The 21,301-nt window shown below is 37.4% G+C and overlaps 1 protein-coding gene across 17 annotated transcripts in view; it reads left to right on the forward strand.

Moving 5' to 3' along the window:
* The window catches only part of LOC140633534 (protocadherin gamma-C5), a 193,312-nt gene that overhangs the window by 140,859 nt on the left and 31,152 nt on the right, over positions 1-21,301 (forward strand). The gene's annotated exons all lie outside the window — the stretch shown is intronic.

A 21,301-nucleotide genomic window follows, 5' to 3' on the forward strand; every position in this document is an offset into this window, starting at 1 on the left:
TATGGCTTTGCTGGGTGTCTCTGTTCAAAGTTTCTCTTAAGGCTACAAACAAGGTGTCAGCTAGGATTCTTATCTGAAGATTCAACAAGGGAGGATCCACTTCTGACCTCTCTTACACAGTTATTGTAGAGATTCTGTTCCTCATGGGTCACTGGACTGAGGGCCTCATTGTTTTGCTTGCTATCTGCTAGAGGGCCTTATAACCCTCACTTCCTTGCCGTGTGCACCACTCCATAGGGGCAGCTCAAAATAGAACATCTGGATTCTGTCAGAGCAAGCAATGGAGAGAGCAAGTAATGGGCAAACAAGATGAAAGCCACAATCTTTTTGTAAAGCTAATTTTTAAAATGACATACAATAACTTTTGATATATTCACTTCATTAGATGCGTGTATTTTGGGGCACCTGGGCGGCTGAGTCTGTTAAGTGTCCAACTCTTGATTTTGACTTAGGTCATGCTCTCAGAATAATGAGATCGAGTCCCATGTTGGGATCTGCAGTGGGCTAAACCTGCTTAAGATTCTCTTTCTCCCTCCCCGCCTCCGCCCTAAAAAATAAAGAAGAATGTCTCTTAGTCCAGCCCACACTCAAGGGGATACAATTTTCTAACTCCATTTATAATATTTTCTTCTACATTTATTAGTTGGCCTTAGACTATAAGGAAGAGCTTTCCCTTCTGTTTTATTTATTCCATTATGGTTCATGGGTTTTTTTTTTTTTCAGTGTGTTATATAGCATTATTACTCTTATTTGTTTTGGTCCCAAATTGTGGATTTTATTTTATTTTATTTTATTTTATTTTATTTTATTTTTAATTTTATTTATTTATGATAGTCACACACACACAGAGAGAGAGAGAGAGAGAGAGACAGGCAGAGGGAGAAGCAGGCTCCATGCACCGGGAGCCCGACGTGGGATTCAATCCCGGGTCTCCAGGATTGCGCCCTGGGCCAAAGGCAGGCGCCAAACCGCTGTGCCACCCAGGGATCCCTGGATTTTATTTTAGATTTTGATTTATTTTGATCCCAGATGGTTTTGCTAGGGAGGGCCTTTTCAAGATGCCTTTGTGCCCTTTCACCATCCCTCTATCATTTTCTTGAGTACTTTCTTACTTTCTGACACAAGGTGTTACAGAAGTATCTTACATTTTTTCTGTTCCAGTCATTAGACAAACCATTTATCCAAAAAGCCCTGCTTCTTTTTACTAGAAAGTATTAATTAAAAGTTAAAATCTAGTGTAGGTGTGCTTACTGCTAATGGGCTGTCACTATGTCTAGATTTTTTCAGTAGATAGAGCTAGGAAACAAACACACATACAAAACACACACACACACACACACACACACACATCTATACACACACACTTCCAAAATCATGAGTTCATATTAATTTCTGCAATTCAGATTCTTCCTAGCTTTCCCCCCTCCACCTTTGTATTTTTCTTTTCCAAAAGTGAGAACTCTCGTTCCCCAAATTATGAATATACTTACTTAACTCTAAAGCACACAGAAAGTAGCTTCAGAATTGTTACATCCATACCAAAGAGAAAAATCTGTAGAGTTCAAGATTTGCCTGCAGTTGTTGCTCATTAAACTCAGCTATTCTGTCTCATATAATGTACTAAATACATAATAGCTGTACTATTTTTCTTACTTCCCTATAAGAATGCTTCATGTTTTCATAAACTTTTTTTAAAGGTCACAGAACAATTCTCATTAACCCCATTGGTTGTTAAGATCACTTTGCACAGCTTCGGTCTGGTCATTCTTATAGTTACAGTCATTCTTACAGTTACAATCATTCTTTTTTTATTTTTAATTTTTAAAAAATTTTTAAAAGATTTTATTTATTTATTCATAGAGACACACACAGAGAGAGAGGCAGAGACAGGCAGAGGGAGAAGCAGGCACCATGCAGGGAGCCCGATGTGGGACTCCATCCCGGGACTCCAGGATCACACCCTGGGCTGCTGGTGGCGCTAAACCGCTGCGCCACCTGGGCTGCCCCATTCTTTTTTTTAAATATTTTATTTATTTATTAATGAGACACACACACACACACACACAGAGAGAGAGAGAGAGAGGGGCAGAGACACAGGCAGAGGGAGAAGCAGGCTCCATGCAGGGAGTCCGACGTGGGACTCGATCCCGGGACTCCAGGATCACATCCTGGGCCGACGGCAGGTGCTAAACCACTGAGCCACCCAGGGATCCCCCAGTTACAATCATTCTTACAGTTGTGCACTACTGTGCTAAGTAAGGAATACCTATATATACTCTTTTGCATTTTGTTTTAAAATAATTTTTGATCAGTTTTGCTGTGGTATAATTTATATATAATAAAATGTACTTTTAAAAATTACACAGCTCATTGAATTTTGACAAACGTTTATACATTGTAATCATTTGTACAATCAAAATATGGAACAATTCTGTAACCTTCAGAAGCTTTCTCATGCCCCTTCACAATCATTTCCACACATCCCTGGCTCTAGGCAACCACTGATCTACTTCCTGTCACTATAAATTAGTTTTGTCTCTTTCAGAATTTCATCTGAATGGAATCCTATAACATGTACTCTTTTGTGTCTGTTTTCTTTTGTTCTGCATGTTTTTGAGCTTGGTTCACCTTGTTGCACGTATTAGCTCGTTTCTGAAAATAATGAAAATAATGCATCGTATATGTATATCACAATTTGTTTATACATTCACCTCTTGATGGACATTTGAGTTGTTTCCCAGTTTGGTGTTATTCTTAGTTAAGTTTATGTGAATATTTGTATACAAATATTTTTGTGAGCATATTTTTAGTTTCTCAGGGAAATACCTAAAAGAACAATTACTGTATCATATAATATGGAAATTATATATTTAGCTTTATAAAAAGCTGCAAAACTATTTTTCAAAGTGGTAATACCACTTTACCTTCCCATTGGCATTGTATGACGACTTCACTTATTCTATGTTCTCACCAATGCTTCCTATTGTTTACCTTTTTAATTTTAGCCATCCTAGTGGGTATGTAGTACTACCTCATTGTTGTTTTAATTTGTGTTTTTCTGTTAACTAAAGATATTGAACATGTTTCATGTGTGTGTGGACTATTTGTGTGTCATCTTCTTGCAGTGTCCATTCAAGTCTTCTGTTCATCTTTAACTTAGTTATTTGTCTTCCTAAAACTGAGTTGGAGTTTAAATATATGTTCTGGATGTGACTTCTTTGTCACATACATGTTTTGTGGAAATTGTGACTTGTCTTAAAGACTGACTTGACTTTTCATTTTCTTAGTGGTTTCTTTTGAAGAGAAGAAGTTGTAATTTTTTCTTTTTTTCTTCTTTGTTTTTTTATATTCAACTTAAGAGTTTATAGAGATACCTGGGTGACTCATCAGTTAAGTTTTTCGATTGTGCTTTGGTATCCTACCCATAAGTCCTGAATATTTTTCTCCTATATCTTCTAAAAGTTTTTTTTGCTTTAAGTTTTTTTTTTATTTTTTCTTTTTTTTTTTTTTTAATTTATGATAGTCACAGAGAGAGAGAGAGAGAGAGAGAGAGAGAGAGAGGCAGAGACACAGGCAGAGGGAGAAGCAGGCTCCATGCACCGAGAGCCCGATGTGGGATTCGATCCCGGGTCTCCAGGATCGCGCCCTGGGCCAAAGGCAGGCGCTAACCCGCTGCGCCACCCAGGGATCCCTGCTTTAAGTTTTATGTTGAGGGATCCCTGGGTGGTGCAGCGGTTTGGCGCCTGCCTTTGGCCCAGGGCGCGATCCTGGAGACTCGGGATCAAATCCCACGTCGGGCTCCCTGCATGAAGCCTGCTTCTCCCTCTGCCTGTGTCTCTGCCTCTCTCTCTCTGTGTGACTATCATGAATAAATAAATAAAATCTTAAAAAAAAGTTTTATGTTGACATTTTGAGTTAAGTTTTGTATAAGGGGATCCCTGGGTGACTCAAGCGGTTTAGCACCTGCCTTTGGTCCAGGGCGTGATCCTAGAGTCCCGGGATTGAGTCCCGCATCAGGCTCCTGCATGGAGCCTGCTTCTCTCTCTGCCTCTCTCTGCCTCTCTCATGAATAAATAAATAAAATCTTTAAAAAAAAGTTTTGTATAAGGTGTGGGGTTTAGGTTGAGATTTTTTGTCTAGGAATGATCAGTGGTTTCAGTACCATTTGTTGAAAAGGCTACCCTTCCTCTGGTGAATTCCTTTTGCACTTTTGTCAAAAATCGTTTGACTAAACAAACGTGTAGGCAAGGGTGTACTGGGGATTTGAGGAGGATGCTTTTGTAATAATCAGGACATGGAAATATGTAGGAGTTGGTGGCAGTCATGGTAAGACGATAAGAGGAGGCAGTTTTCCTTAGCATGAAGTTATACCATGAAGAATGCAATTGTTTTGTTTTGTTTTGTTTGAGGGAGAGGGAAAGTTAGAGGGAGAGAGAGAGACAATCTTATCCATGGCCCACATCTAGTGCAGAGCCCAACACAAGGCTTGATCTAACAACCCTGAGATCATGACCAAAGCTGAGATAGAGTCGGATGCTTAGTTGACTGAGCCACCCAGGCGCCCCTGAAGAATACTTTTGTATGTTAAATAAAGAAAGGAATGAAATCAGGTCCTTCATGACGTGTTTATGACCCTGCATCAAACTAATGATACCTACTTACTTCTGGACTTAAGCTTATGTAAGCCAATAAATCTTCTTTATGGCTTTAAAAAATAAGTTGGCCATACCTGTGTAGGTCTACTTCTGGGTTCTCTATTCTGTTTTATTGACCTGTGTGCATACTTCTTTTCTAATTCCACATTCTGTATGTAGATTACTATAACTATATGGTAAATCTGAGATTGGTTTAAGTAATCCCTCCCACTCTATTCTTCTTTTTCAAGATTGTTTTAGCTATTCTAGAGTCTGTTCCTTTACATGTACATGTTAGAATAAATTTGTTAGTAGTACAAAAAAGTATCTTGCTCATCTTTTGAGGAATTGTGTTAAACATAGAGCTCAAAGTGGAGGTGGGGAGGAATTGACATCTTTACTATGTTGATTCTTCCGAATCATGAATATTGTTTTTCTCTCTGTTTATTTAGATATTCTTTTATTTCTCTCATCAGAATTTTTAGTTTCAGTCTAGAAGTTCTGTGCATATTTTGTTAGTTATGCTTAAGAATTTCACTTTTTTGAGCAATTGTAAGTGGCATTGAATTTTAGTTTCCACATGTTCAACCATTGTGTATAGAAATAAACTAGATTTTGGGGCACCTGGTGGGTTGGTCAGTTAAATGTCTGCCTTTAGCTCAGGTCATGGTCCCAGGGTCTTGGGATAGAACCCTGTTTTGGGCATCCTGCTCAGCAGGAAGTCTACTTCTCCCTCTCCTTCTAGCCCTCCCCCTTGCTCCTGCTCTTGCTCTCTTTCTCTCTTTTTTTTCTCTCTTTCTCTCTTGCACACTCTCTCTCAAGTGAATAAATTAAAACGTCTTTTAAAAAAAGAAATAAAATAAATTTTCATAAGTTGATCTTGTATCCTGTAACTTTGCTGCAGTCACTTAGTAGTTCTAGGAATTTTCTTGCAGATTCTTTGGGATTTCCTTTGTACATAATTGTGTCATTTGCAAATAGGGACAGTATTATTTTTTCCCTCTAATCTGTGTGTCTTTTTTTTCCCCTAGCCTTACTGCATTGGCTAGAATTTCTAGTATTACGTTGACTAAGAATAGTGAGAATGGACATCTTTGTTTTCTTCTTGATATTAAGGGGGGAAATTTAGTCTTTCACTCTTAAGTATCACATTTACTATAGGTTTGTGTGGATGTGCATTATTAAGTTGAGGACGATCTCCTCTGTTCTTAGTTTTCTAAGTTTCTTTTTTTTTTTTTATTAAATCATGAATGGGTGTTGAATTATGTCACATACTTTTTCTGCACCATGATACATGATTGTGTAATTTTTCTTCCTTAGCTTATTGATATGGTGAAATATACTAATTAATTTTCAAATATTGAACCGGCCTTGCATCTCTGGAATAAATTCCACTTAGTTATGCTGTATAATTCTTTTTACATGTTGCTGAATTCCATTTACTTATATTTTATTAGGACTTTATATTTATGAGGGATATTTGTTTATAGTTTTTTGTGCTGCCTTTGTCTGGCTTTGGTATTATAAAACTGGATTCATAAAATGAATTAGGGAGTATTTTCTCAGGGGGCCTGGGTGGCTTAGTCAGTTAAGCATTTAACTCTTGATTTCAGCTCAGGTCATGATCTCAGGGTTGTGAGATTGAACTCCTCTTTGGGCTCCATGCCCAGCAAGGAGTGTGCTTCTCTCTTTCCACCCCTCCCCTCACATCTGCATGTGCTCTGTCTCTCAAATAAATAAATCAATCTTAAAAAAAAAAAAAAGAAAGCATTTTCTCCTCTTATCTAGAGGAGAATTGGTGTTAATTCTTTAAAAATTCGGAAGAATTCTCCAGTGAAACCATCTAGGCCTGTAAAATTTGGTGGGTGGGTGGCAGATTTTTAAACTATGAATTCGGAGATCCCTGGGTGGCTCAGTGGTTTAGTGCCTGCCTTTGGCCCAGGGTGCGATCCTGGAGTCCCAGGATCGAGTTCCACGTCGGGCTCCTGGCATGGAGCCTGCTTCTCCCTCCTCCTGTGTCTCTGCCTCTCTCTCTCTCTCTCTCTCTCTCTCTCTCTCATGAGTAAATAAATTTTAAAAAAATAATAAACTATGAATTCAATTTGTCTGCTAGCTGTAGGACTTTATAGGTTATCTATTTCATATTGAGTTAGTATTGTAGCAATTTTTGTTTTTCAGCAGTTGGTCCATTTTATCAAAATTGTTGAGTTTATGTGCATATAGTTGTTCATAATTTTCTCTTATAGTCCTTTTAATGTCTATGGGGTCTGTAGTGATAGCCCCTGTTTCACTGTGGATATTGAATTGGCCATCCTTTTTTTAAAGATTTATTTGAGAGAGGGAGAGAGAATATGAGTGGAAAGAAGGAACATAGGGAGAAATTGTCAAGCAGACTCCTTACAGAATGCACAGCTCAGCACGGCACTAGATCCCACAAGCCTGAGATCATGACCTGAGCTGAAACCAAGAGTTGCCCACTTAACTGAGTGATCCAAGCACCCCTAGATTCTCCATCTTGATAGAGTTTGTCATTTAATCAGTTTACTAATTTTAGTAGTTTACAAAGCACCAGCTTTTTGTGCCATTGATTTTTTCTATTTTAAGTTTTATTGATTTGTTTCTTTTTAAATAGCTAAATTGAGGTATAATTTACATATCATGAACTTAACCCATTTTAAGGTATAGCTAGACAAATCTTAATAAATTCATTTCGTTGTACAATCATCCCCACTCTCCAGTTTTAGAACATTTTCTTCACCCAAAGATTTCCATTTTGTCTGTTTGTAGTCAATTTCTACCCCCAGCCCCAGGCAACCACTTATCAGCTTTCAGTCTGTATAGTTTTTTTCTTATCTCAAAATTTCGTATCAATCCAGTCATACAATGTATAGTTTTTATGTTGGCTTCTTTCACTTGGCACAGTGTTGTTGATTCATCCATATTATAGCAGGTATCAGAATTTCATTGCTTATACTGTTGAATAGTATTTCATTGTATGGCTATACCACATTTTGTTTATCCATGTGTCGTCCATTGATAGATATATGGGTTGATTCCAGTTTATGGCTGTTATGAAAAATATTGCTGTGAACATTTGTTGCAAGTCTTTGTATGAACGTGTTTTAATTTCTCCTGGGTTTATACCTAGAAGTTTAATATCATTGACTTATGATCTTATATTTTTTATAATTTCCTCTGCTTGTTTTGTGTTTATTTTGCTCTTCTTTTTCAAGTTTCTTGACTTGGGAACATGGTTGACTAATTTGAAAACTTTTATCTTTAGTGCTATACATTTCCCTGTCAGAACTGCTTTAGTTGCAACACACAGATTTTGATAAGTGTAGTTTCATTTTCATTCAGTTCAATATATTGTTAATTGTCCTTTGAAACTTACTCATTGACCCATGGGTTACTTAGAACTGTGTCATTTTATTTCCAACTGTTTGGAGATTTTCTTGTTACTTTTCTGTTACTGATTTTCAGTTTAATTCTAGTATGGTCAAAGCATATATTCTGTTTGATTTCTGTTTTTAAAAAGTTTCTTGAGATTTGGGGTTTTTTATCCTGGATATGATCAGAGTGTTCCATGAGTGCTTGAGAAGAATATAAATTCTGCTCTTGGGTGGAACTTGGGTTCTATAAGTGTCAGTTAGGTCCTGTTAATTAATGGTGCTGTTAACTTCTATATTCTAGTTAATAATTTTGTCAATTGTTGAAAAAGAGTTTAATCAAGTATTATTCACTTCTTCAATATCCTTGTTAGTAGTTCTGTCCGTTGTTGTCAGATTGCTGAAGTCTCCAACTTTAATGATGAATCTATTTTACATTTGAGTTTTATCAGATTTTGCTTCATGTATTTTGAAGTGCTCTTATTTGGTATGTACACATTTAAGATGGCTATGTGGTCCTAGAGGATTGACCCTTTTATCATTATACAAGGTTCTTCTTTGTTTCTTGTAATTTTCTTTGGGTAAAAGGACATTTAAGATTGTTAAATCTTCATACTCGATAAACTTATTTTTTTGTTGCTTTGGAATGTTTCTCTTTACCTCTCCTAGTCTGTCTTTTCTTAAGGCCTCCTTTTTTCTGATATTGATACAGCCATTCCAGCTTTCTTTTTTTTTTAAAGATTTTATTTATTTATTCATAGAGACACAGAGAGAGAGGCAGAGACACAGGCAGAGGGAGAAGCAGGCTCCATGCAGAGAGCCTGACGTGGGACTCGATCCAGGGTCTCCAGGATCACGCCCTGGGCTGCAGGCGGCGCTAAACCGCTGCGCCACCCGGGCTGCCCCCATTCCAGCTTTCTTATAATTAGCATTTGCCTGGTATCTTTTCCCATTCTTTATATATAAAGTTCATTTTCTGTAGGAAGGATATTATTGAGTCTTGCTTTTTTTTTTAATCCCTCTCTTACTTTTAATTAGAATTTTCAGATCAGGGCAGCCCCGGTGGTTCAGTGGTTTAGCACCGCCTTCAGTCCGGGCATGATCCTGGAGTCCTGGGATCGAGTCCCACATCATGCTCCCTGCATGGAGCCTGCTCCTCCCTCTGCCTGTGTCTCTACCTCTTTCTCTGTGTGTATCTCTCATGAATAAATAAATAAAATCTTAAAAAAAAAGAATTTTCAGATCACTTATATTTAATGTCTACCATCTTACTTTTTGTTTTCTTCTTATCCCATCCATTGCTTATTTCTTCATTCGCCTTTTCATGCCTTATTTTATTTAAGATTTTATTTATTTGAGAGAGAGAGAAAATGAATAGTGGGGAGAGGCCAAGAGTGGGGTAGAGAGAGATGCAGACTCCCTGTTGAGCAGGAAGCCTGTTGCAGAGCTTGATCCTAGGACCCAGAGATGATGACCTGAGCTGAGGCAGATGCTTAACCCACTGAACCACCCAGGTGTCCCTCATGCCTTCTTTTAGATTGAGTATTGCTTAGTATTCCATATTGTCTCTGATATTAATTTATTATATATATGCTCTTTAATTTTTAAGTGGTTGTTCTAGGGTTTATACTAGTTTATACTATGCACCTTTAGCTTATCACCATAAATATAATTAAACTAATATTACACCCACTTTGCATATAATGTAGGTGCCCTTTATACTTCCATTTTTACCCTCTTTGTGTATGTGTACACTGTTACTGCCTCACACGTTATTTGTGTAATATTTTAAGCCCCACAATATGTTGTTATTTTTGCTTTAAATAATTATCTTTTAAAGAAACTAGAAAGTGAGAAGTTTTTCATATGTAACCTACATTTTTTAGATTATTTATTCATGAGAGACACAGAGAGAGAGGCAGAGACATAGGCAGAGGGAGAAGCAGGCTCCCCACAAAGAGCCTGATATGGGATTCTATCCCAGGACTCTGGTATTATGACCTGAGCCAAGGCTGATGCTCAACCACTGAGCCACCCAGGTGCCCCATAACCTGCATTTTTACCATTTCTGTCACTTTACATAGATCCAAGTTTCCATCTGGTGTCATTTTCCTTCAGACTAAAGAACTTCCTTTAGGACAGCCCAAGTAGCTCAGCAGGTTAGGACTGCCTTCATCCCAGAGTGTGATCCTGGAGACCTGGGATCAAGTCCCACGTCGGGCTCCCTGCATGGAGCCTGCTTCTACCTCTGCCCATGTCTCTGCCTCTCTCTCTCTCTCTCTCTATGTGTCTGTCATGAATGAATAAATAAAATCTAAAAAAATAATGAACTTCCTTTAATGTTTCTTGCAGTATAGTCCTCTGGTAACATATCTTCTTGTTTTTTTGTTTGTTTAAAAAAAATCTTTATTTCACCTTCATTTCTGAAGATACTTTTGCTGGATATAGAATTCTAGATTGACTTTTTTTCTTTTAGTGCTTTGAAGATATTATTTTTCTCTATTCTGCCTTCTGTTGTCTGTAATGAGAAGTTTACAGTCTTTCTTTTTTTTTGTTCCTCTGTATCTAATGTTTCTTTTTCTCTGACTGCTTTTAAATTTTTCTCTTTATCTATGATTTTCAGAAATTTTATTATGGTGGACCTTACTGTGTTTTTCTTGGTGTTTATCCTTCTTGGGACTTACTGAGCTTCTTGAGTCTGTGGATCTACACTTTTCTTTAAATTTGGAAAGTTTTGCACCCTGATGTTTCTAGCAGCAATGTCCACAATAGCCAAACTGTGGAAGGAGCCTCAGTGTCCATCGAAAGATGAATGGATAAAGAAGATGTGGCTTATGTATACAATGGAATATTACTCAGCCATTAGAAATTACAAATACCCACCATTTGCTTCGACGTGGATGGAACTGGAGGGTATTATGCTGAGTGAAATAAGTCAATTGGAGAAGGACAAACATTATATGGTCTCATTCATTTGGGGAAATATAAATAATAGTGAAAGGGAATAAAGGGGAAGGGAGAAGAAATGGGTGGGAAATATCAGAAAGGGAGACAGAACATGAGAGACTCCTAACTCTGGGAAACGAACTAGGGGTGGTGGAAGGGGAGGAGGGAGGGGGTGGGGGTGACTGGGTGGTGGGCACTGAGGGGGGCTCTTGACAGGATGAGCACTGGGTGTTATTCTGTATGTTGGCAACTTGGACACCAATAAAAAATAAATTTATTATTAAAAAAATAAATTTGGAAAGTTTTGGGCTAGATTCAAATATTCTTACAGACACATGCACAGTTATGGAACTCCAATCTTACTTATGTTAGACCAATTTATATTTTCCCACAAGTTGCTGAAACTGAATTTTCAGTATTTTTTCTCTGTATTTTTCAATTTGGATAATTTCCGTTACTATGTGTTCAAGTTCAGTGATTTTCTTTAGTGTCTAGGCTGCTGTTAATCCCATCTAGTGAAGTTTTCATTTCATATATGTTATTTTTCACTTTTAGAAATTCCATTTAATTCTTTGATTTCTCTTCATTTCTATCGTCTTCATGTTTTTCTAAATTCTTGAAAGCATTCATGTTAGCTGTTTTTTTATTTAAATTCAATTGCCAACATATAACACCCAGTGCTCATCACATCACATGTTCTCCTGTCACCCAATGCCCCATTCCCCCTACCTCCTCGTTTGCAACCTACCTCCCCGTTTGCAACCCTTTGTTTCCCAGAGTCAAGAATCTCTCATGGTTTGTCCTCTAATTTTTCCCCATTCAGTTTACCCCCCTTCCCTTGTGGTACCTTTCACTATTATATTGCACATATGAGTGAAACCATATGATAATTTTCTTTCTCCAGTGGACTTATTTCACTCAGCATTAACACCCTCCATAATAGCTGTCTTAAGGTCATTGTCTGCTAATTTAATTACTTCTGTCATTTCTAGTGATGATTTTATTCCTTTTTTAAAAAGAAGATTTTATTTATTTATTTGACAGAGCATGAGCAGGAGGAGTGGCAGGCAGAAGAGAGGGAGAAGCAGGCTCCCCATTGAGCAAGGAGCCCAATATGGGGCTTGATCCCAGGAACCTGGGATCATGACCTGAGCTAAAGGCAGACACTTAACCAACTGAGTCACCCAGGCACTCCTTCTTCCTGGCTTTAAGTCACATTTGCTGATTATTTACATGCCTAGTAATGTTTTTGTTGGATAGCAGACCATGTAAATGCTGCATTGTTAAATATTTGGGTTTTGTTGTCTGTCTTTAAAAAGTATTGAAATTTGTTTGAAGGTAGTTATTTGCAGATCTGGTTGATTTTTTCAAGGCTTGTTTTTAAATTTTGTTAGGACAGGTCTACAGAAACCTTTGCATTGGGCTAGTTAGCTTGCTACTAAGTTGTGATCTTTCTTTTGACTGTTCATCATGATTTTTATATTCTGGCTGAATGAAATCCAAATATTTACTATTCCTGTGTGAACTCCAGAAATTGTTCAGCTAATAGCTTCCTTGTTTTTTGCCTAGCTCCAGGAAAATTATCAGTCTATGCATGCTCTGTTAGTGTTCATCCAGAGACTCAGGGGATCCTTATCCAGACTTCCAGAGTTCTTTACATAGCTCCATTCTCTGTTCCACAAATTCTAGCTGCCTCAGTCTTCCCAAACTCTCATTTCTACTTCTGAATTTAGCAAGGCTACTTTGTTATTTTTGGGTTTCCCCATTTATGCCCCATGATCTGAATTTTGCCTCCAGGCAAAATGCTAGAGATCCTAGGACTCACCTTACTTGTTTCTCTTCTCTTGGTCTCCCACTCCTTTTAAGCCACTGTCTAAAAAGCATTTTTTTCCACATATTTTCATCAGTTTTCAAGTTGCTTATAATGGTACAGCTAGTTCTATGATCAGAAGCAAAATGATCAGAAGCAAAAGTTATCACTTTGCTTTTTGTACTAATATTATATCCTGGAAATCACTGTATATCAATTTATAGAGATCTTCATTTTTTAATTGCTTCATTAAACTCTATTATAGTGACATGTAATAGTCTATTCAATAAATCTATAGTTTGCCATTTAGGTAATTTCTAATCTTTTTGCAATTACAAATTATGCTGTAATGAATAACCTGATACATATGCATTTTTATAATTTTTGAGGTGTATGTTCAGGGTATATTCCTAAAAGTGTGATTACTAGGTCATAGGGTAAATGCATACATAGATTCATTAGCTATAACTATTTCCTTCAATATAGGTTGTACTGTTTTGTGTTCCTACCAGTAGATGAGAATACTTATTTTCCTGTAGCCACCTCTACAGATTATGTTGTCAGGATTTTTAAATTTTTGCCAGTGTGATTATTTTAAAAATCTCAAGAGTTTTGATTAGAGTTTCTTTCGTTATGATTGAATTTAAAGATCTTTTCAGCTATTTAAGAGTCTATCTCTTTTTAAAAATTGTTCATGTCTTATCATTTTCCTATGTGATTTTTTAGTGTCTTGTCCTAAAATTTTAAAAAAGTTATTTATATATTTAGAGATATTAGCCCTTTGCCCAAGACAGAAGTTTCAAATATTTTTCCCAGTATGTCATTTGTCTTTCAGCTTTGTTTAGGGTATTTTTTTTTTTTGCAGTACAGCCTTTTTTCCTTTTTATTTTTATCTAATCAAATTCATCAGTCTTCTCTCATATTGCATTTAGGTTTTGAGTCATGCTGAGAAAGCCTTGCCCCACAGTGGGGTTATAGAAAAATTCAATTTTCTTCTAGTACTCATATGATTTTTGGTTTTTACATTTGGGTCCTTGATCTGTGTGGCTTTTATTCTAGTGTGTACTGAGGTATGGATCTAATTTTCTTTTATTTTTTCAACTGGCTGTCTGATTGTCTTCAGTACTATTTATTTAAAAATTCATCTTTGTCTCAGTGATTTGAAATAGCATCTTTATTCTAAACTAAACTTCTATATTGATAGAAGGCTTAAAGGTCAAAAAGCTACACTTTCTTAAAGTTATCAATATATTTGAAGTGAATTACTTCATTAAATAATAAACAATCATACAAGGCTATATTGGTGAGAACTGATAATAATTTAGATAAAAATATAATAGTATGCTGAGGAAAAAGTAAACAAATTTTATTTCTCTAAGGAGAGTTTATTTTGCAGGTGGTTTCCTGTCATGTTTGAGTTTCTAATAAACAGTAAGAGAATACTAATGTGATTAAGACTAGATAAGATTAGCATTCAAATGGGTGAAGAGTTAAACATATTTTTTTCTTAAACTTTTGATCTCCGAAATCACTGACTGTAGTTTCAAAATGTTTTTTAAAGATTTTATTTAGGGGCACTTGGGTGGATCAGTTGGTTAAGCACCTGCCTTCAGCTCAGGTCATAGTTTCAGAGTCCTGGGATCTAGCCCTGCATCGGGCTCCCTGCTTCTTCCTCTCCCTTCATCCATCCCTTTCTCTCTCTCTCTCTCTCTGTCTGAGAGGAAGCATTCATGTGTGCATGAGGGGGTGGGGAGCGGAGGAGGGGCGGGAAGTAGTGGAGGGAGAGGGAAAGAATCTTAAGCAGACTCTGCTGAGCACAGAGTCCAAGCGGGGCTCAATCTCACTACCCTGAGATTATGACCTGACGCAAAACCAAGAATCAGATGCTCAGCTCAACCAACTGAGCCACCCAGGTGCCCCTATAGTTTCAAAATATTGTTTTAATTTAAATGCAATTAACATATAGTGTATTAGTTTCAGAGGTAGAGTTTAGTGGTCCACCAGTTGCATCTAGCACCCAGTGCTCATTACATCAAGATCCTTCCTTAATGTCCATCACTCAGTTACCTCATCCCCCCTACCTACCTCCCCTCTAGCAACCCTCAGTTTGTTTCCTAGAGTTAAGAGTCTTTTATGGTTTGTCTTCCTTTCTGATTTCATCTTACTTTATTTTTCCCTCCTTTCCCCTATAATCCTGTGTTTTGTTTTTTATTGATGAGATAATTTCTTCTTGTTCTGAGGGGAGAAAGAATGAAGGTCTTAGAAAACTTATTCTTAAGATTCATAGATCTTTTCAAATCAAAGTATGCAAGATATTTTTTCATGTAAATAAACATCAGGTAAATATTATGGCTAAACTCTAGCTTATTCACCAACTTCTGTAAATTGTGGTACATGTCTAATGAATCTATTGGTTATCTGTTTTTATACTAGTTCTCCTTAAGTGATGCCTTAATTTGACCTTAGAATATTTCTCAATTAGGCAAATTAAGTTAAATTGAAAGACTACTAGGTGATATTTAGGATTTTAAGGGGATAATACAACTTCCTTGAATGCAATAATTTAGCAGTACCAGGAGCAGGATTTTCTGATATTACTGATCCTCTGAGAATAAATAATATAAACAATATATGAATAATATAAATAATAATAATATGATTTATTACCTAATATTTAAAAGAGATATTAGGACACATTTTGTTTTATAAATAATACGTTGATGATGATAATAATAATAATAATATGAAGATGATGATGATGATGTAGTTACCCAATGCTTAAAAAAGATATTAGGACACGTTTTTGGAGAGGTTCCTCTGTGCCAGGCAAAGCCAGCTTTGTGAACATGATCTATGCAGTCACATCGGTCCCCTTTCTTAGAAGGGCCCTGAATTTTGGCTAATGCCCTGCTGTTACTGTCTTGAAATATTTAATTTTTAAACAAGGAGCCCTCTGTTTTCATTTTTCATTGGCCTTACAAATTAGTCAACCAGTCATAGGACAGTATTTAAGGTATTTGACTTAGGTAGTAGCAGTAGAGAGGGAAAGTAATTGATAGAGTCAAAATACATTTTGGACATAGTAAGCATTGGCATGTCCTGGTAGCTAACTGAATGTGGGAATATAGAAAAAGATGTTAAGAATGACTTGGGGATTTTTTTAAAGAAGGTTTTACTTTTAAGTTATCTCTGCACTCAATGTGGGGTTTTGAAGTCAAAACCCCAAGATCAAGAGTTGCATGCCTTACCAACTGAGCCAGCCAGGCACCCTGGACTTGGGTTTTTTGACTCAGCGGTTGCCTGAGGCTAGGGGTAAGGAGCAAGAATTGACTGCAGACATGATTAAGGCATTTTTGGGGTGATGGGAATATAGTAAAACTGGATTGTGGTGTTGACTGCATAACTATAAATTTACTAAAAATCATTGTCTAGGTGAACTCTGTGATAAGTATAAAGCTATTAGAATATTAACAGTTTGAAATGTCAGTGGTTGTGTTAAGGGGTGCTATTATTATTCCCATTTTATATATAAAGAAAATTAAAAAGAAATTAAAAATAAGAATTTCGGGGATCCCTGGGTGGCACAGCGGTTTAGCGCCTGCCTTTGGCCCAGGGCGCGATCCTGGAGACCCAGGATCGAATCCCACATCGGGTTCCCGGTGCATGGAGCCTGCTTCTCCCTCTGCCTATGTCTCTGCCCCTCTCTCTCTCTCTCTGTGTGACTATCATAAATAAATAAAAATTTAAAAAAAATAAGAATTTCATGGTTACACAGCCACTAAGTATAATATCCAGTAGTGAAACTCAGGTCTTTCGACATTTAGGCTTCATTCTTGACAACTGTAATATATTTACTTTCTGTTTTAAAATTGTCTTTGGGCAGTCCGGGTGGCTCAGCGGTTTAGCACCGCCTTCAGCCCAGGGGTGTGATCCTGGAGAGCCAGGATTGAGCCCCATGTTGGACTCCCTGCATGGAGCCTGCTTCTCCCACTGCCTGTATCTCTGTCTCTGTCTCTCTCTCTCTCTCTGTCTCTCATGAATAAATAAATAAAATCTTAAAAAATAAAATAAAATTGTCTTTGCTGTATCTCATTGATCAGAAGCTCTCTTGAAGTAATAGAAAAGAGGGGCACCTGGGTGGCTAAGTTGGTTAAGCATCTGCCTTCAGCTTAGGTCATGATCCTGGAGTCCTGGAATTGAGCCCCACATTGGGCTCCCTGCTCAGCGGGGAATTTGGTTTCCCCACTCCCTCTGCCCTTCCCCTTGGTTGTGTTCTCTTTCTTTCCTTCAAATAAATAAATAAATAAACGAAATATTCATTTAAAAAATTATAGAAAAGAAAGAAAGGATATCGTAAAATTGTGTTGATCCCATAACATTAGTGCTTCCATTTGCCCTTAATAAAGGCAGCACATAAAGCATCCAATCCTATCTTTGTTTTTTTCTCTAGTGTGAATTTTACCACACCTTATTTGTCTCTTTAGCAAACTGTATTTTGTTTTTCAAATAATTAGGTTAAGAAATAGTTTCGTTAGGCCTACTGGTAGCTTGAAAGAGTGACTGTATCTTCCAAAAAATGCATACACTTAGGGAAAATGAATGCATAAAATTGATTGTATGTAATCCTTAGTGCATTTTTTGATTACTAGGCCACTGGCATAAAGATTGCTGTGTTAATAAGCATTAGATATAGAGATATGTTGGTCAAATTTACTAGATGAATACATTCTAGGACTCTAATGTATAGTATATTGATTGTAGTTAACAGTACTGTAATATATATTTGGAATTTGCTGAGAGTGTATCTTTTTTAAAATTAATCAATTTTTTGTACATATTTTTTAATTGGAGTTCAGTTTGCCAACATATAGCATAACACCCAGTGCCCATCCCATCAAGTGCCCCCCTCAGTGCCCGTCACCCAGTCACTCCCACCCCCCGCCCACCTCCCTTTCCACCACCCCTTGTTCATTTCCCAGAGTTAGGAGTCTCTCATGTTCTGTCTCCCTTTCTGATATTTCCCACTCATTTTTTCTCCTTTCCCCTTTATTCCCTTTCACTATTTTTTATATTCCCCAAATGAATGAGACCATAATGTCTGTCCTTCTCCGATTGACTTATTTCACTCAGCATAATTGTTCTCACTACACACACACACATCAGTAACCGATGGCAGTGATGGATGTGTTAATTATGTTCTGGTAATTATTTTATAATATAGTAAAACATCATGTTTACACCTTTTTTTTTTTAGATTTTATTTATTTATTCATGAGAGACACAGAGAGAGAGGCAGAGGGAAAAGCAGGCTCCATGCAGGTAGCCCAATGCAGGACTTGACCCTGGAACTTGAGGATCATTTCCTGAGCCGAAGGCAGTTCAACCACGGAGCCACCCAGGTGTCCCCATGTTTACACCTTAAATTTTTACAATTATATTTGTCAGTTATTTTTTTTAAGATTTTATTTATTTGAGAGAGAGAGAGAGAGAGAGAGAGAACACAAGTGGCAGGGAGGGAGAGAAGGAGGTGGAAAAGTATATTCTATTGCTGATCAGGGAGCCAACCTAGGGCTCGATCCCAGAACCCTCATTAAGCAGATGCTTAAATGATTGAGCCCCCCAGGTTGCCCTCAAGTATACTTTAATAAAGTAGGGGGAGGGAGAAGCTCAGTAGTAAGTGCCTACTGTACTAGATGCCAGGGATATAAGTGGTTGTCAAAACAGCCATGGTCTCAACCTCCTACAGCTTTTTTTTTTTTTTAGTGGAAGAAGCAGACATTATGCTTAAACAATAAATAATTATAAAATATTAAATTCGGGATCCCTGGGTGGCGCAGTGGTTTAGCTCCTGCCTTTGGCCCAGGGCGCGATCCTGGAGACCCGGGATCGAATCCCACGTCAGGCTCCCGGTGCATGGAGCCTGCTTCTCCCTCTGCCTATGTCTCTGCCTCTCTCTCTCTGTGTGTGTGACTATCATAAATAAATGAAAAAAATTATGAAATATTAAATTCTAAAATATTAAGTTCTAAAATTGTTCAACAAAGGAAAATATAAGGTGCTCTGAGAATATAACAAAGAATCCTGGTTTTAACTGGAGTTTAGTGGAAGACCTCTATTAGGAAATAGCATTTAAAGTGAGATCTGAAAGATTCATAGAAATTAGCAAAGCAAAGGGAGGGAGGGGAGAGCAGCTTTCCTAGGAGAGGAGTATCCTTTGTAAAGGCTCTGGGGCACAAGAAAGCTTGGCTGATGACCATACCTTATAATGGAGTGTCAAGAGAAGACATGAGGATTTAGATACTGTGCAAAGGATTTGGTATTTTATTTCAAGAGCAGTGAGATGCTACTGAGGAGTTTTCAGCTGGATAATTGTATCATCTTATTAAAACTTTAAGATCAAGGACACTTGGTGGCTCAGTAGGTGAATGTCCAACTCTTGGTTTCAGCTCAGGTCATGCCCTCAGAGTCATGGCATCCTGCTCAGGGTTGGGCTCCATGTTCAGCATGGAGTGTGCTTGAGATTCTCTCCCTCTGCTCCTACCCCCGCTTGTACACTCTGTCAAATAAATAAATATTTTTAAAAATGTTTTAAGGTCATTGTGGCTACTGTGGAAAATGGATCCAAGAGGGTTCTGCTGGCTTATAAAGAGGTCTTAAGAAAACTGTGGATCTTATTATAAGTGGGAAAACTATTTCAGCTTTTAAATGAGAAGCCATGTTGTAATTAAGTCATGGTGAATGGAAAAAAAATGATAAATCAGTACATTTCCAAATAAACCACAGATCAGTGTTTTTCAAACCCTAATGTTCATTAGATCACACAGGTATTTTGTTAAATCAAAATCTGGCCAGTAGGTACAGAGTGGAGCACTTCTGCATTTCTGACAAGCTCCTAGGTGATGCCTATGCCATTGGTTCTTGGCTCACACTTTGAGTAACAAGTGACTAGGCTATATTCTATATTCTAAACATATTCCATAGACTATATTCTGTCTTTGATGCCCATCATTCTTCTTGGTCAATTGTCATAGTATTTAAAATTAGAGGGTTTAAAAGATAAAGTATTGAGGACATGGAGAAAGAGGTCAAATAGGGCTTTTCATCTCTTCAGTAAGTACCCTCTATATACTGATTTATCTAACCTATTTCCCTGCCTCATGGTTTATTCATACTTCAGAAAGGACTGTATGCAATCAAAGTGATGTCCAAGACAAGTATACAGAAATAGTATAAGGCTCTAAAACTTTACATCTCATAGTTAATGGAGTGATTTGCATCAGTAATAGAGGCTTACTCTATGCCAGGCATTTTACCTGCCTTATTCATTTTATAAGATAAGAAACCCAGAAATCCTGTGAGAATGTACAACTTAGCTAGCTTATTTCATACTTGATTCTCTTATGTATTATCCTAATCATTGCTATTTTGTTTGTTTCATGAATTATAATCCTAAATGCAGAAAACTCAAGGCTCTTTATTCTATGGGTTAAAGACTTTTGTATTCTCTGAAGACTATGAAGCTTTGCTGCTGTATCTCAGTCATTTTTGTAAAGGTGATAAATAGGCCTGGATTTTTTCTGTTTTGGAGGGAGGGGGATATTATCCTTTTTATTTTTATTTTTATTTTTTTTAGCAATGCAACCTCTCTTTGTGGCATATGAACACAGGATGTTGAGAAATGGATTGATCATGTAAAAAGAAGCATTTGGGATTATGCTTTATGCTTGTTTTGAAAGACGGGATAGGGAAATGTCATGTTGCTCTCTGGTTCTTAAGAAATGAAATCTAGGGCAGCTCTGGTGGCGCAGCGGTTTAGTGCCGCCTGCAGCCCAGGGTGTGATCCTGGAGACCCTGGATCGAGTCCCACATCAGGCTCCTTACATGGAGCCTGCTTCTCCCTCTGCCTGTGTCTCTGCCTCTCTCTCTCTCTCTCTCTCTCTCTCTCTGTGTGTGTGTTTCTCATGAATAAATAAATAAATAAATCTTAAAAAAAAAGAAATGAGATCTAAACATTCACTTTTAAAAGAAACTCTAATTTTAAATTTCATAAAACAGTTAAACAAAGAGTGGCTCCTGTTGATTTTCTCTACTGAAAAAGTAACAGAATTGTACAGTCTCATTAGGTAAAAGATAAAGCTGAAATTATTCACATTTCCAGAGAAATGTTAAATGCCCCCTTACATGTAGAGTCCAGTTAGGTAGGATTTACCTAGCCCTCTGACTAACCAAATTTGTGTTTTTCTGGGCAGTGTTGTGCCTTTTTAGGTTTGTTTTGACCCTCCCTTCTTGTCACTTACACACGTTATATGGTCTCATTCATTTGGGGAATATAAAAAATAGTGAAAAGGAATAAAGGGGAAAGGAGAAAAATGAGTGGGAAATATCAGAAAGGGAGACAGAACATGAAAGACACCTAACTCTGGGAAACGAATCTAGGGGTGGTGGAAGGGGAGGTGGGCGAGGGTTGGGGGGGTGACTGGGTGACCTGCACTGAGGTGGGCACTTGACGGGATGAGCACTGG

Source organism: Canis lupus, chromosome 5 (genome assembly GCF_048164855.1).
Source record: "Canis lupus baileyi chromosome 5, mCanLup2.hap1, whole genome shotgun sequence".
Lineage (NCBI taxonomy): Eukaryota > Metazoa > Chordata > Mammalia > Carnivora > Canidae > Canis > Canis lupus.